Source organism: Anolis carolinensis, chromosome 1 (genome assembly GCF_035594765.1).
Source record: "Anolis carolinensis isolate JA03-04 chromosome 1, rAnoCar3.1.pri, whole genome shotgun sequence".
In the NCBI taxonomy this organism is placed as follows: domain Eukaryota; kingdom Metazoa; phylum Chordata; class Lepidosauria; order Squamata; family Dactyloidae; genus Anolis; species Anolis carolinensis.
Genome location: NC_085841.1, coordinates 168892056 through 168909199, shown reverse-complemented (window position 1 = coordinate 168909199; position 17144 = coordinate 168892056). Strand labels below are relative to the sequence as shown.

At 40.4% G+C, this 17144-nt stretch overlaps 1 long non-coding RNA gene across 1 annotated transcript in view; it reads right to left on the bottom strand.

The window, feature by feature from the left end:
- LOC134292882 (uncharacterized) overlaps positions 1-17144 on the bottom strand; it is a 124965-nt gene that overhangs the window by 21000 nt on the left and 86821 nt on the right. Inside the window, exon 3 of the long non-coding RNA XR_009999992.1 lies at positions 7284-7382. This is a non-coding gene — a long non-coding RNA (uncharacterized LOC134292882). The remainder of the gene's footprint in view (positions 1-7283; positions 7383-17144) is intronic.

The window sequence follows — 17144 nt, the reverse complement described above, 5'->3', positions numbered from 1 at the left end:
ATTCCGTCTTTGAGGGTATCTCTTTTTGTCTCCAATATCTCGAATATACAATCCTAGCCGCCGTCGTGAAGAAAGTCAATATCTTCTCCTCATTTGATCCTGCTTGCACTTTAAAGATTCCTAATAGATATGCTTCCGGTAATCTAATATATTTAATACCTAAAATTGCCTGAGTACATTCGTGGTTCATAGACCAGTATTCATTCGCTTTTTTGCATTTCCACCAAATATGGTGGTAAGTCCCTTCCTCCTCTCCACATTTCCAACATTTGATGTTCGTATTTTTGTTTATTAAACCTAATTTTTTCGGCGTTATATGCCACCTATAGAATATTTTCATCCAATTTTCTTTTAATTCAAAGGCATATGTAAATTTTAATTTTCTGTTCCAACAAGCTTCCCACTCCTCTAACTGGATTGGCCTGCCAATATCTTTAGCCCATTTGACCATGCAATTTTTAATATATTCCATTTCTGTATCCCATTCTAATAATATCTTATAAATTATTGATATGAGTTTCCCGCCTGAGAATAAAATCCTGTCCCATAAATTGTTTTTTTCCATAAAGCCCACTAATTTGTCTCTTTTAAAGTACTCCTTAAGTTGCCCATATTGTAACCATGAAATCTTCAGATTGTCCTCTATCATTTCTTTTTGTGTTTTTCGTGTCATCTCTGATCCTTGTTTTTTTAATAGTTCTTCATATTTTGGCCAGCTGTTCCAACCCATTAGTCTTCTTTGTGTTGCCTCCAAAGGAGAAATCCAAATTGGTGTCCTATTGTACAGTCTTGCTCTATATTTATCCCATGTTTTTATAAGTGCTGATCTGATGGGGTGATTATAGAAGTTTTTTTCTATTTTAATTCTATCATACCATAGGTATGAATGCCAGCCGGCCCGAAGATCAGCTCCTTCTAAATTTAAAATTTTCCTATTTTCAAGTTGAATCCAATCCTTAATCCATATTAAGTTACAGGCTTCGTAATATAAATTTAAATTTGGTGCCGCAAAGCCCCCTCTTCTTTTATCATCTGTTAAGTTTTTCATTTTAATTCGGGGCTTCTTCCCTTAAATAAAGTTACTCAGATCTCTATTCCAAATTATAAAGTTTTTTTTGTTTCTTAGTATTGGTAAGCATTGGTAAAGATAAAGCATTCTTGGAAGAATATTCATTTTGATGGTTGAAATTCTGCCCCATAGTGAGATTTTTAGATTTTTCCATCTATGTCCCTTTTTATTTCTCTCCACGTTTTTTTTTCATAATTATTTTGTGATAATTGGATGTTTTTTGGTGTTATCGTTATTCCTAAATATTTTAGCTTTGGGGTTATCAAGATTCCCAATTGGTTAGAGATTAAGTCCTGATGTTTTTTAGATAGGTTTTTTGTCAGAGCTTTGGTTTTGCTCATGTTTATTTTTAGACCAGCCAGTTCCCCATATCGCTTAATGACTTCTAGCCATTTTTCCCCTGTGTTAACCGGATTTTCTATAAAACATATTATGTCGTCTGCATAGGGTTTTACCTTATAACTACTTGTAGTTCGATTTTTGTAGTGTGTTAAATATTTTATTCCGTTTCTGAGGGGCATTCAGCCCGTTAACATTGTTGCTATATATTTTTAATTTCCTTTTCATGTTGAATCTTCCTCATTTTCGCTTTCTTCTTTCCCCTCTTCATCTGAGGGGGTATGGAATTCTCTTCAATCTCCACGTCTTCTGTCTTCATCTGTAATTTTATTCTTTCTTTCAGCACCTTGTTTGTTTAAGTCTTTAAGGGCTATTGGGTCAGAAGCCTCCTCTTCTATAAATTCTTGTAATTTTTTGTTTGGTTTCTTCCATCGATAGTCTCTTTCCTCTGATCGTTTCACTCTTTCTTGGTCTTTTTCCTCTTCCAGCTCTTTTATATATTTTTTATTTTAAAAAATCTGCTTTTCCTTCTGATGTTATCCAATACTTTTGTCCTTTATAGGTGGTCATGAGCCCTTCAGTCTTCTCCCACCGAAACCTCAGGTTGTGTTTTTTTAATTCATCTACAAGAAATAGATATTTTCTTCTCCTATTCAAAGTTTCTGTGGGATATTCCTTCAAGATTGCCACCTGTCACGCCCGGGGCAACAGAGCACTAAGAACCGACACACGGAGGCCAAAAACTATCTAATATCTTTATTAAGGAAATATGTAAGAATAATAAAAACAAGTAGGAAATATAGTCCAATAAAAGACCATTCAGGGAAGGTCAGAAATAGTCCAAAATTATATTGTCCAATATTTTTTATTAGAGTCCAAAGTTGTAAATCCAAACCGCAACACACTCTATTTGCAAGCAATAGAGTGGGGAAACGTCCAAAATCTCTCCAAAGTTCAGAGTAAGTCCACAGCAAGAACTAGAAACAAGGCTTGATACTAGAAACAAGGTCCAAGGCTGGAAGCAAGGCAATATAAGTCTTGAATACTTGGCTAGGCAAGGCAAGGCAAGGCAAAGGTACTGGAGTCGTGGACTTCGTGAAGTCCACTCTTGGCTGGAAACACGAAATCACTCCTGAAGCTGATCTGTTGACTCCGCACGGAATTCTTCGTGTCGGGCACTTTTAACTCAGTCTCATTTCTCTGCAAAGCAGGTGTCCTGAGCTTCCTTTCCCAAGGGAAAGGAGAGCGAAACACATCTCCCTCCAGATGCCTTCCTCCCTAGAATTTCCCAGGGGAACATGGCTAATTAACGTCTTGTTTAGCTGCTAATCTCAAGCTCCTCCGAACCTGCTCTTTCTCGCCCCTGCCCGCCGCATAGAACTGTTTCCTAGGAAAAGGAGGGGAGGCAGTGGGAAAGGCCTGTTCAAGGTCTTCCTTAATGGGCTCTCGGGTAGAATCATCAACAACAGGCATCTGGAAAGATTCCGGCTCTTGCTGAGCCGGCAAAAATCCCCTGTTTTCCTCCTCATCAGCCACAATGGCACTGGGATCAGGACTCCATGGCCCATGAGACATCACACCACCTTTTCCCCTTTATATATTGTTTGGTGTTCGTTATTTACTCTCAATATTTCGTCCCTAAAAAATTTTTTGGTAAAGTTCACTATTACGTCTCGTGGAGTCTTATTTCTTTTCGCGTAATTAGTATTTATTCTGTATACTCTATCCGTTCTATCTTCTGCTTCTTCTATTGGGCATTGTAGCATATCAGAGATATGCGTCCTGCTTCTCTTGCATTCTTTGCAGTTCTCTTAGAATAGTTTCTGTCATTTCCTTTACTTGAAATTCTTCTGAGATGGAGGCTCTCTTTTGAAGTATTTTATAGTCCTTTATCTCTTTCTCACTTCTGAGTCTGTATGCCATCTCTATTTTCCTGAAAATCTTGCTTGTCACGATATGTTATTTATCACAAGAAAATACGTGGTTAAAAAGGAAAAAGAAGCTGTTAGATAGCATCCCACCATGTGTCATTTTATCCCCAATGCATTTTAATATTTACATTAAAACACTGGGAGATATCATCTGGAGCAGTGTTTCTCAAACTTTGCTTCTCCAGATATTTTGGACTTCAGCTCCCACAACTCCTAACTGCTGGTAAGCTGGCAAAGATTTCTGGGAGTTGGAGTCCAAAACACCTAGAAGAGAAATCTAGAGTGGCTGGAAGTATACTGCTGGTTTTCAGTAGATGTTACTTCCAGGAGCAGGAATTCACCCTCTTTTGGGCACACAAAAAGATCTATCTGGGAAATCTAGAGGTGTTCAGGGTTGCAGAAACATCCTTGGGGGAGGCGACATGCAGCACCAGCATTACACTGTGCCCACCCCTGGGAATTAATATTGATCAACTGCCCAACTAATCCTATTTATCTGGTCTTTTTGATTAGTAAGTATTTTGCATCTTGACTCTATTTTCTTATGCAATTTTTACAAATAACCCTTTTCTGGGTAATTTCTTTTCATACACCTTTGCACTAAAGCACTGAGTGGTGCTTCAGCTTGAACAAATCTGCCACTACCCGCACAGAAGTAGATTGTGACAGGTGCACTCTGCAGCATGACAGTTCGTCAAACAAAAAACAACTTTCATCTCTCTGTACAAGGAATAAAACATCAAAGGCAAAAATGGCTTTCTAGTTCCTTCCAGTAGATGTCAAGAGGCTTTCAGGTCACAATGACATTGCTTTCCCAGAAAAGCAGGAGAAAAAGACAGGATGGCATTTCCCTCTTATTATCTATTTATTCAAAGCCACATCCTCATTTGAGATATATGCACCCCTACTCACACACACACACAAACCAGTTGGTGAATCCATGGTAGAATTTCAGTTCAGGTTTCCCAAGGCTGTTGTGTTCAATGTGTATCATAATCTGTCTGCAATTTCCCCCACAATTCTCCAATATGCTTTGCAAGTACACTCAGGTTTCCAAAATGTAGCAAACCTGAGCTTCTTGCTTAGGGAAACTGTGTAAATTGCAATATAATACAGGGACAGAAAGGGCAAATTTAATAATCTTGGTTGGTATGTATTACCAATTTATCCACCAAATGGATCCGGTGGAAAAAAATATGCTGAAATTCAGTGAAGATTTATTTATCGATTTCTTCTTCTTTCTAAGCTATTTTCCCAATGGATCATTGTGACTGTCATTTCCACAGGGCTTTGTTTTGGGCATCCTCAGGTCTCAGGTTGGCAGCACACATGTCTTAGTTGATGATGTCCATCCATCTTTTCTTTGGCCGTCCATGTGGTCTATTTATTTACTTGCTTAATGTTTATCCTGCCTTTCTCCCAATATAGGGATTCAAAGTGGCTAACTATGAATATAACACAATACTAATTTTAAAAAATCAAAGGCATAATATAAATATGAAATTATACGGTTAAAACCATTAAATATGAAGCATATAAAATGCATTAAAAACCTTAAAATTCCAACCAGACAGCCTCAATAAGGCAACTCTTCATCAGTTTCTAAACACTTGATGGCAAAGAAATGCTTTTACTTGTCATTGCATTCAACCTGTCAATGAATGGCAAGTTGGGATGGGGTTATCTTGGCCTTTCTAGGGATGAAGTTCTAAAGTCTAGGAGCAGCCACTGAGAAAGCCCTCTCCCTTGTTCCCACTTGAGCAGGTGGTAGGGCAGAGAAAATACCCTCTCTAGATGATTGAAGTATTCTAAGGGGGTCATAAAGAGGGATACAGTCCTTCAAGTAACCCAGATCCAAGCCATGTACCCTGTTTCCCCTAAAATAAGACATCCCCAGAAAATAAGTCCTAGTAGAGGTTTTGATGAATTGCTAAATATAAGGCCTCCCCTGAAAATAAGACCTAGCAAAGTTTTTGTTTGGAAGCATGCCCAATGAACAGAACACCAGAGAATGCAGGATCGATAAATGTACGTACCATAGATAGTTGAACATGGAAATAATGGTAGTAACAAGAAATTCTGGATAGGATTCACAGTTTGTCTGGTTATGCTGGTTTGCAATGACAACCACTGTACAGTATATAATAAATGTTCATTTTTTGTTCAACAATAGATGTGAATTCTTCTTCATGGAAAAATAAGACAGCCCCTGAAAATAAGACCTAGAGCATCTTTGGGAGCAAAAATTAATATAAGACACTGTCTTATTTTCGGGGAAACATGGTAGTTCTGTATAGGTCAAAACTAGCACTTTGAATTGTACCCAGAACTCAGCCAGCAGCTAGTTTGCTTAGTTGTTTTACTCTTATGGGTTTTTATTAGCCTAGGCCTGTGTAATCAATGAATTTTTTTTTTCAATACTCATTACTAAAATAGGGGGCGCGGAGAATTGTTTCTAAAGTGTTTCTAAAATACCATTAGGGGTCTGTATCATAACTATAATGATATAAAGAATTATTCATTACTTTTCATTACATAATTGCACAGGAGCGGTGCGGGGGAGCCCAATCCCTTTTATTCTGCCAGGCAGGAAAAGCACAGTCCAACCAGTGCTTCTCGCTCCACTCCGGTCTCACTATTCTCCTCGGGGCCCTTTGGGGAAACCTAACTTACTTCTAAATAGATGTGTACAAGATTGTGACTATACAGTACAGTGTATACATATCTACTTAGAAGTAAGCCCAATTATTCTCAATGGGTCTCACTATTAGCTATTCTTGCTGGGTTTGATGAGAGTTGTAGTTCAGAAGCATCAGGGGATGCACTTTGGTGACCAACAATGCAGAAGAGCAATAGTTTCATCAATCCCTATTAGAGATGCTAATCAAGAGCATCTGCATTCTAACCCTATAGTGATGTTCAGGGATTAATTTGAGAGAACTATTAATTTGAGAAAACGTATCTCCCTTTATGAACCAGTTCGAGTGTTAAGATCGGCCGAGGAGGTCCTGCTCTCGGTCCCTCTGCCTTTCCAGGTGGAACTGGTGGAGAGACAGGACCTTCTCAGTGGTGGCCCCTCGACTGTGGAACTCCCTCCCCAGAAAGATTAGATCGGCTCCCTTCCTCTTGGTATTCAGAAAACAACTCAAAACCTGGCTATGCAAGCAGGTGTTCAGAGAGTGATAGTACTATTGAAGCAGCTAAATGACAACCACAGGACTAGGGCAATGGTTAAAATGGCTAATATGTGTCTTGTATCCCTTGCATGGTTTCTCCTCTTCTCCATTCTTACCTTGACAGAACGTCTGAAGGTAGTTTTTAACCATAGGAGCCCAATCCAAACACTTGTATTAAATATAAAGTTTGGTTTGGAGCAGATATGGAGCCTGACATCGCATCCCACCTTATTCATTTTTACACAAATGCCTTAAATAAGTTGATGTTGTTGTTGTTGTTGTTGTTGTTGTAGATCCCACTTGTGAGTTAAATAATAACATGCATTGCTACTTAATATCTCTCACGCACTGTAATTCATAGTAAACTTTAGTGACATGTTTTCTAATATTATGCCATAATAACCAATTTATTATAGCATGAGTGAGCTGGGTTGGAGTTCATATGCCATAATAAATGTGTTAGTCTTTAAAATGCTACAAGATTCCTGTGTATGCCATGTGGCTAATACAATTAGTTTAGTTATTATATTATCACTAAAGTTATGGCACATCTTTCAGAGTAACTCCCTTAAAAGGCTTTCCTTTTATAGTAACACTTCATCTTGATCTAATCTAGTTTTTCACTGCCTCCAAGAGGCATTTTTAAACATATGCTAAGTTTTAGCCCTTGGGTTATGTGCACTGTGCCCTTTGGTTTCACCCCTGGATTTTATACAGGGGACTGTGCTATTTTTCGCTCACCGTGCTTGGAATATACATTTTACTTACCATCTCGTCACCTCCATTGCACGTCTCTCATATTCTTCCTATATGTTTTGTCTGCTAGGTGAATTTTCTCTCCTTCAGCCTGTGACCTTCCTCTGGCCCCTGCAATTAAACAGATCTTTTTAGGTACCGTAACCAAGGCAACAGTCCAAAGTGTTATGTAGTTGAAAATCCTTGACAAGCATCAGGTATATCACAATAATGGTGTCATGGACAGCAATTATCATTCTTTTAGGGAGAAAGCTCCCCTAAAAGAATGATCATTGTTAACCATGACTCCATTATTGTGATTTCCCTGATGCTCACTATCAAAAGTAAAATATCTACTTCCTCTCTACATTCATGAAATTACCCAAGCATATGATACAGCCTAATGGCTGGTGTGTGAGAGCTTTCTATTGGCTCACAGGCAATTTACCCACTCTGAATCATAGAATCATAGAGTAGAAGAGACTTTGTGGGCCATCCAGCCCAACCTCCTGCCAAGAAGCAGGAAAATCGCATTCAAAGCACCCCAATAAATGGCCATCCAGCCTCTGCTTAAAAGCCTCCAAGGAAGGAGCCTCCACCACACTTCGGGACAGAGTGTTCTATTGCTGAACAGCTCTCAGTGAGGAAGTTCTTCCTGATGTTCAGGTAGAATCTCCTTTCCTGCGGTTTGAAGCCATTGTTCCGCGTCCTAATCTCCAGAGCAGCAGCAAACAAGCTTGTTCCCTCCTCCCTATGACTTCCCCTCACATACATGGCTTTATACATGGCTATCATGTCTCCTCTCAGCCTTTTTTTCTGCAGGCTAAACATGCCCAGCTCTTTAAGCCGCTCCTCACAGGGGCTGTTCTCCAGAGCATTCATCATTTTAGTCACTCTCCTCTGGACATCTTCCAGCTTGTCAACATCTCCCATCAGTGCCCAGAATTTGATACAGTATTCCAGATGTGGCCTGACCAAGGCAGAATAGAGGACTAGCACGACTTCCCTGGATCTAGACACTAGACTTCTTTTTATGCAGGCCAAAATCCCATTGGCTTTTTTTTTTTTTTTTGCTGCCAGACTTTGTTGACTCATGTTTAACTTGTTGTCCATGAGGACTCCTAGAACTTTTTCACATGTACTGCTGTCGAGTCAGGTGTACCTTTGCATTTCATTTTTTCTGCCTAAGTGGGGTATCTTGCATTTGTCCCTGTTGAACTTCCTTTTGTTAGTTTTGGCCCATCTCGCTAACCTGTTAAGATCATTTTGAATTCTGCTCCTGTCTTCTGGAATATTGGCTATCCCTCCCAATTTGGTGTCGTATGGTGACTGTATGTTCTGTAACTATTGCAAATGACAGTCTTTTCCTTTCCTACTTGAGATGCTTCAAAATAGATATGTCAGAGGGAACTGGATAGAGTCCATGGATCTCATCAGAATGGTGTAGGGCTCCGTTTTCATGAGTTATGGAGCCTTAGAGAGGATGTCACATGACTTAAGGACACATCCAGTATCACTACATTTGGCTCAGTTTCCACAGCACATGGAAATGGAGCCTTAAAATGGGTGAAAACGGAGGAAAGACAGGTAAGGATGTGGGATGGCTAACCATCCCTCTAGATGGGGAAAGACCGGAGGGAAAGGGGTAAGACAGTTTCCTCCACTTTCCCCTCACTTTGTCTGATGAAGTCCCATTGGACATTAATATTCCAATCTCCTAAGATGATGGGATCTATGGAGGATCGGGCATATAAGGCCCTGAAAATCCACATGTAAGTGGTTAAAATAGACATACACAGACATAAATAGAAGTTAGTGGTGCTTTTGAAAATATCCATGTCTTGGTGTGCATTTCCTCCACGGCGAGTTCACTGTTTATCGTTGCCATCTACTTCTTCCAATAATTATTTGTGTTCATTGTGGCTGGTGGGATTTAGGTCAGAGCAGCAAATAGTGAATGTTAGCAGTGGTGAGAAGAAGCAAAAGTCCTTACGTATAGATCCACAGGGGGAAGGAAAACAGAGAATTAGACTCAAGTCAAAAATCAACATTTATAGAGGTTGGAGAAAAGAAGAGAATGGGGAAATTGAAGGATGAAGGCAAGAAGCTTGTGAAAGGTTGCTGGAGGAAAAGAGAAGTAGCCCAACAAGAATAGTAGGTGAGAATTTGGAAAAACATTGGAGTTGATTAGCAAAGGAAATTAGAGAAAAATGGAGATGGGAGGGGGAAGGGAGTTGTTCAAGTGTTGATGAAAAGGAAAGGCAGGGAGAATGAGGACAGGATAGTGATCAGAGGAAAGAGAGAAGAAAGAAGAAGCACTCTCCAATCCATTAGAAAGCTGTACTAACGATGTAATTGATCAAATTCCTGTTCTGGAGCATACATGTGCATGTGCATGAACACAGGTGTCTTGCTCTTGCACAAAATCAGGTTATCAGTGGGAAGTAAAATGGTAAGTCTCTGTTATTCATGATCCATGCATACAAAAATATACCCAAGTATATGGATTTTCTTTTACAAAAAAAATCTGTATCTGAGGAGTAAAAAGGTTGCTGTGATGCTACCTAGTGGATGGTGGAGTCAACAAAGACTCTCATCCACTCAAAGATCTGCATTACCCAAGAAAATGGAGCAGGGACGCATGGCAAGATTATAGAAGAAGAGACAGTTGTGATATTCAGAATCAGATATTAGACTTTAGAGTAGTTGTAGTCCAGCGTTTTCAGCATCTCCATTTGCCCTTGGTAGTCCAGTTGTTTTGCTGCCTTAAACTGAATCACTCAGGTGGATAATTACATGTCAGGATATTATTTTCAAGTCAAGCATCAGTTACACGATTTGGTAGGAGGAACTCTACAATCCCAAATGCACGTCTTTTTCAGCCTATGCATTCTTCTGATAATCTCATCCTAAATAGAAACCCATGAGTTCATTGAGGTGTAAGGGTAAATCAATATTAAAAGCATTAGAAATCATATAGTTAAATTATCAGGACACAATAACTATTTGGTGATGTTCATTATGTATGGCAATTGAGGACTGGCTGAGACAGAATTAATAATGGTTTAGCAACTAGGAGTGTTGTGAGGGGACAATGGCATTGCTCATTCAAATAACATTTTTGCTCCTCAATGAAATGTCATTTCTAGCACTGCAGTATCTTATACTTTCAGTTAAGATTGGACTGTTGGAGACTTCTCTTTATGTTAAGTGATCTCATGTATGTGGAAAACTGAGGAGTTGAACAATGTCCATATTCACCAATAGGGTACTATGATGTTATTTTGTTCGTTGCACAGCATTACCAACAGAACTGACTGATGCATATTATGGTCTATGCTGTATTGGTGCTTGTTACGCATCAGGGGTCTTTCGCTGGTGCTGTTATACAACTTGGCAATTCACTGATAGGGTTCATTGAGCCATTGCTACTTTATTATGGAGTTGTGCACGATTGGCTGTGATGAAGGATATCAGTCAATGGTTAGGCATGCAGAGAAAAGAGGCAGACAAAGCTATTGAGGGAATGAGAACAGAGAATAAAGTATCCATGCAGTATGTGCAACTACTGTATTTTTCATGTCTTGCTCTCTGTAATGCTAGATGTAGAGGGAGGGAGGGACGGGGGGGTGACTTTTTAAAGACACACAAATATATGCTGCTACCAAAATATGGAGAGGATCAATTGGGTTTTCAAATATTATCTCTGTTGCCACTGTTCATGTGTTCAGGAGCCTTACTTTTATTAATGTTGGGACTTAGAGAGACTTTGAATAAGGTGAAACAATAACTGTTTGTTTATTTGTCACTGCTGAGGCACATAAGCGTAATGGTTTCAGTAATATATATATATAGTACAGATGCTTGGTAGTTACAACAATGACTTTTGATTATTCCCTTCTGAAGATGTTACTTATGCATTAGTTTCTATGTGACTTTGTTTAATACAGTTCCTCAACCTTTTTCTTCCTAAAAGGCTTTTACTATATTTCTTCTAAAAACTGACTTCCAAAACCTACACTTCTTAACTGGACTCTAAAGCTTGACTAACTGCACTTTAAAACCTCCCTGAGCTAACTCCTCAAGCCAACTCAACTAACTGCTCCCAGCTAACTCAACTTACAACCCCCAGCTAACTGAAAAAGAATGTTCAGCAAGCTCTCTAACTGCCACTTTGGCTCTGTCCATCTCCTGTGGCTCAGCAACTGCTCATTTGTATATCGCCAATCCAGCAGCACCTATGCAAATGGCTGCTCAAAGGCTCCTCCCCCAGGATCTGCTGAAAATGAGACCCACAAAATGGCTGCCTGTCAGCCTGGCCTACAAAATGGCTGCTTATCTCCCTGGCCTACAAAATGGATACACACCAATCCTTCAAAGTGGGCCATATACTAACTTACTAAGGTAGGCCAGATCCGCTACACTAGACATTCAGGAATACAAGAAAAATGTATTTGCAGAGAGGGACCATTCTTATTGGAGAGTATCTCCTTCATTTTGTTTCCCCTTTCACTACACCTTTGACATTTAATATTTCCAAGCATTTAGAGTAACATTCGTCTAAGAAAGTGCACAAATTGTTGTCGACCGCGTTTTAGGGGATCGGGGCCCTTGAGGAGAGACCCGATCCGGTCCTGAGAGAACGGACCTTGGCTGAGCCAAAAGGAAAATACGAGCCGCAATACAACCTGAAGCCGAAATGAAGAAGGTCCGCCAAAGTTGAAGGAAAATCCGCCAAGGAGTCTTTATTGAGCAATTCAGCTGAAGAGGACTCTGGTAGCGATCATTCGACTTACCAGCAGCCCCATACAATCAAAATAAAGCCATACTTATACAAAATTTCAGTCTGACAGCCCTTTGAATTTCCCGCCCTGCTTCCCCGCCTATCTGGTCGTTGATAGGCTAGAAGGTTGAACGAGGCGGGCTTTCGTTTCCCGCCTCGCTCCATTGGCCCAATAGGAAGCTGCCTTACGTCTCCACTCGGGCCAATCAGGAGGGAGAAGGCGGGAGTTAGTGAAACAATGAGGTGACGGGGACAGGAACCAGAGGATTAAGTCCTGCTAGACTGATTTCTAAAGGGTGCTTATTTTATTAATGGCAGCAATCAAGGATGTCCGGGTTTCTGTCACGTATACAGATTTCAGATATGCCTTGGGGTATCAGAGATGGAAGCAAAGATGGGTGGTGATGAGCCATATTGACAGGCTCTGCAGGGCGCCTTCCTGAGGTGTCCTGGGTATTTCTTTGGGTGATCTATGACAATGTTTGCCTTGGGGCGAATCACCTTTAGGTCAGCAACTCCGAATTCGGCGACTCAAGCCCTATATTGTCCATGCAATTTGAATTTGATTGGATTTAGCGGTGGCAGATTATCCTTTTGTTTTTTTTGGGAAAGGAAGCCTGGGTCATAGGAAATGGGGTAAGTTCTGGGGTTCATGCTGACTTCAAAATATTTCTTATTTGATTTCATAATTTGACAATTATATGAAATAAAATGAAAAATAAAATAAAGGTGGAATATAAACCATGCTGGGAAAAATACATATTTTCCGGGGATCCCAAAGAGTACAGATACATATAGGCAGATAGATAGATTTCATGGAAATAAGGGAAAATTCATAAAAGTGAGTTACATTGCATAAAGGGGAATCATGAATAATATAAACAATTGAAAATATTTGATAAGAACGAAGTTCATAACATCTGGAGAACCCAGCATGGAAATTCATAAAAGTGGAGTTTTAGCAGCATGATTTTACAATTCATGAAGTTGTTATCTCTTGCCTCAGGCTAAAAGGTCAAACACCTTTTGTGCAGAGAGTTTTAGTAAACCACAGTAAACTCCAGTAAAAAGTCTCAATCACCTTCTACTATAAATATATGGAATATAGAACATAAAGTCTTGATTTTTGAACTATCTTTTACAAAGTCCTGGGGGGGGGGGGGGTGGTCACCTCGATCACAAAATGAGTATGTGGAAACCCTTTTGCTTTAATCCTACAGAGCCAGTACGGTTGAGTGTTGGGCAAGGATTCTGAGAGATAATGGTTTGAATCCCCATTCCACTATGAAAATAGAATAACTTTGGATAAATCACATTCCCACAGACTCATTGGAAGACAATGGCAATGCCTTCTGGATAAATCTTGCCAAGAATACCCTTAAAAAGTGTTGTCATAATTTGGAGTTGATATGACGTAAAACAACAATAGCAAACTGATTAATCACAATGAACATGAAAACATTTAATTGTGTGCATATAGGATCCTGTGCAAAAAAAGATTTACAATGGAAGTAGGTCAGAAGGAGGACCAGGAGGAGCATGTCCATATTGACCCATATACTTTTATTCAAAAGCAGAAGTGGTGAAAGTATGCCCTTCAGATGTTGTTGGTTTCTAAGGGTAAAGGCAAAGGTTTCCGCTGACATTAACTCTAGTCATGTCTGACTCTGGGGTTGGTGCTCATCTCCTTTTCTAAGCTGAAGAGCTGGCGTTGTCCATAGACACCTCCTAGGTCATGTGGCCAGCATGATTGCATGGAGCATCGTTATCTTCCCGCAGAAGCAGTACCTATTCATCTATGCACATTTGCATGTTTTTGAACTGCTAGGTTGGCAGAAGCTGGGGCTAATAGCGGGAGCTCACTCTACTCCCCAGATTCGAACCTTTCAGTCAGCCAGTTCAGCAGCTCAGCATCTTAATCCGCTGCACCACCAAGGGCTCCTGTTGGGCTCTATAGCAACCATTTCTTCCCTTGGCTGAACTAGTCAGGAATGTTGTGAGACGCAATCCAGGAATGTCTGCATGGCCATGCTTCCTCAACCCCTGCTCTGAATGACTATTTGCACAGTGCTAAGGACCTCATCACATTAAGGTCCTTAAGCCGAGCAACAGCCAGGGACCATCAGACAGTGGGTGAAACTGACATTAAGCACCCCGCAACACCTGCATCATCCCTTTCCCATCACACGAGGAAACCATAGCTGCCTGGCTTTCACCCATGCTGTCACAGGCTTACCTAATGAGAACACAGATAGCCACCCATGTTCTTAGGCCTCTTCCTTACAACGCTTCCAGGACAGCCCTGCATCATCTGATGGACTCCAGTGGGCTCTGTCCTGGCTCCATTCTGGAAGTATCATAGGACAGAGCCCAAACCTTGTGTGATGAAGTGGTAAATACATGTATATTGATTAGTTGGATTTATTTCCCTGTATATAGAGATAGGCTTAAAAAGTCCTAATTGCATGGTTAGGACAGCCTCTAATCCTCCCCTGGCTGTATAAGAAGCTCACCCTACCATCAGTTGATAATAGATAATGTATAACTCATCCATTTGATCAGATTAGAATTGACCAAGTGCAAAATTACATGAAGACAAATGAGAATGTTTCAATGGAGATTCATGCTGGATCTATTTTCAGGCTACAATTGATTTAAAAGAACAAGCTGCTGCTTTTCCTCATGTTCTTCCCCAGAATAACATAGGAAGAGGCTGGGCTGCCTTCCCCCAGATAACGTGTTCTAATTGGACTTTGCAAGAAACTCTTTATGCTTTCAAGCTATTTATGATATAAAAATGAAATATATGCTATACAAAAATTGAGCATTCCTGTTCAAGAATTTATAACATTATCTAGGTACATCTACACTATAGATTTAATGCAGTTTGACATTACTTTATCTGCTATGGAACAGTGGCATGGAGACCTGAGGGATGTAATTTAGTGAGGTGCCAGCACTATTTGACAGATAAAGCTAAAAACTTTGTAAAACTACAAATCTCCTGATGTCATGGTATATACCTTGATATAGCAAACAACCCATTTTAGTTGCCAAAACAGGATATGAAATTGTGCATTGGTACAATACAGAAAGTACACACTATGGCTGTTGTCTTATGCTGTCTTATGTCTTATGCATTTGCAAGGAACTGTCCAGCAGAGCTGTTTTGCATGGTCAGAGGGCTACTATATACTGATCCTCAAGGAAACATCCCTGACCATTCAACAGCTCGCTGTGAAGAATTTGCATGGCAGGGTTCCATTTTGTCCCCCATGCTGTTTAACATATACATGAAATCGCTGGGAGAAGTCATCTGGAGTTTTGGAGTACGATGCCACCTATATGCGAATGACACCCAACTCTACTACTCCTTTCCACCTAATGCCAAGGAAGCTGTCCTGACCAGTGCCTTTCATCAGTAATGGCCTGGATGAGGGCAAACAAACTGAAACTTAATCCAGACAAGACAGAGGTACTCCTGGTCAGTTGGAAGGCAGACCAGGCAAGAGATCCAGCCTGTGCTAGATGGCGTTACACTTCCCCTGAAGACACAGGTCTGTAACAGTGAGCAATTAACAGTATTAATAGAGGAATAAAACAACATGGCTTTTCTCCCCTGTCTTGGCCCTTTGCCCAAAAATGGCCCTTTGGCCCAAACAGAAGGGAAACACTCGAATGTGCCTCCAGCTGTCAGCATCACATGTGAAGGCCCCACTCAGCTAAGGGCAGCACTTCCTTGTTTGCCTGTCCCATTCAGAACCAACCCCTGCCTGTCTTGATTTCATCTCCCTTCATGGGGCCACTCCAAGTCTCTCTATCTGCCCTGCTTCATTGCATGCCCTGTGTCTTTGGAGCAAGAGCTCTTATTTGGATAGGCAACATTATGTTAGCAAGTAAACTGCTTGGAGTTGAAATTAGTATGCTGCCTTTCTTCAAAGCATGTCCTTGATCTAAAATATCCTACAAAATATTAATCAGCAAGCCATCAAATTTATATTCTCCCAGATGGTGCTGGCATTCTAAAATGAAATGTCTCAGGGATGGCAATCAAAAAGACAATGTTCTTTCAGAGCAGTGGATGTGTTTGTGCTGAGGTTGCTCTCATCTTCTGGCAGCAAGACAAAGTGGCGTATGTGAGTGTTTATCATCAATTCTGGCAGGTCAGGCAGGCACTGTACTACTGCTGATTGCTTGACTGCGGCGATGCCATTCTGCCAAAGATTGCCATTCCACTGGTTTATGTTCCTACGAATGATGTTGAATTGTGATGAGTCCCCAGACAGAGGCACATTAGGTATGGATGCCAATGTCTTTCTGCATCTGATTTCACACAGGACAAAGTGGACATTCCATCTTGCACGTATTTACTCTTCAAAGTCTATAGGTCAATGAAGAAGCCCAAATTCTTCATGATGTCGCTGATTCTAGAAAAACCTCATCATGTGAGGGTGGGCTGACCAAGTGCTAGGACTGTCATGGAATGGGGAAAGAACAACTGCTATATTTTATATCTGGCAATGCTGTGGAAGATTACATATGGCAGCGAAAAGGCACCAACCATAACCATGAAATAGCTCAATTCCCAGTCCACTTCAAACTCATTCCCAGCAGGTCCACTTATTCACACATGAAGGGAATGATGGTCCTGATAAGGATTATTGTTGCCTCATTGTTGAATAGTTAGTGCTCATAGCCTCCTGTTTCTTTCCCCCTTCCAAAACCAATTCCCCCTCTCAGTCATTTCCCTATACTGATCATCAGTTGTCACAGTTTAAATGATACAATCTGATCCGAATGCCCCATACAACTGCTGATCTGCTTACTATCCTTATGTGGTGTGCTTTCTTCATTGTATAATTTTAAGAAATAAATGTCCTGAACTGACACCTGTTCAGTTTTCTAAATGATGTCTGTTTTCTTTGTGTGGCTTCAGCTGCAAATGTCAAAATAGAGAGAGGACAGGGATACATAAATTGTTGGTTGCAAAATGTAAGCTGCAATACAAGACTCTGCCAGCACAGGCCCAGAGTATACTATATTTGAAAAAATGTGATGACCCACCAAGGATGGCATAAGCTAGAGATGACTGAAAAACACCATTAAAATAT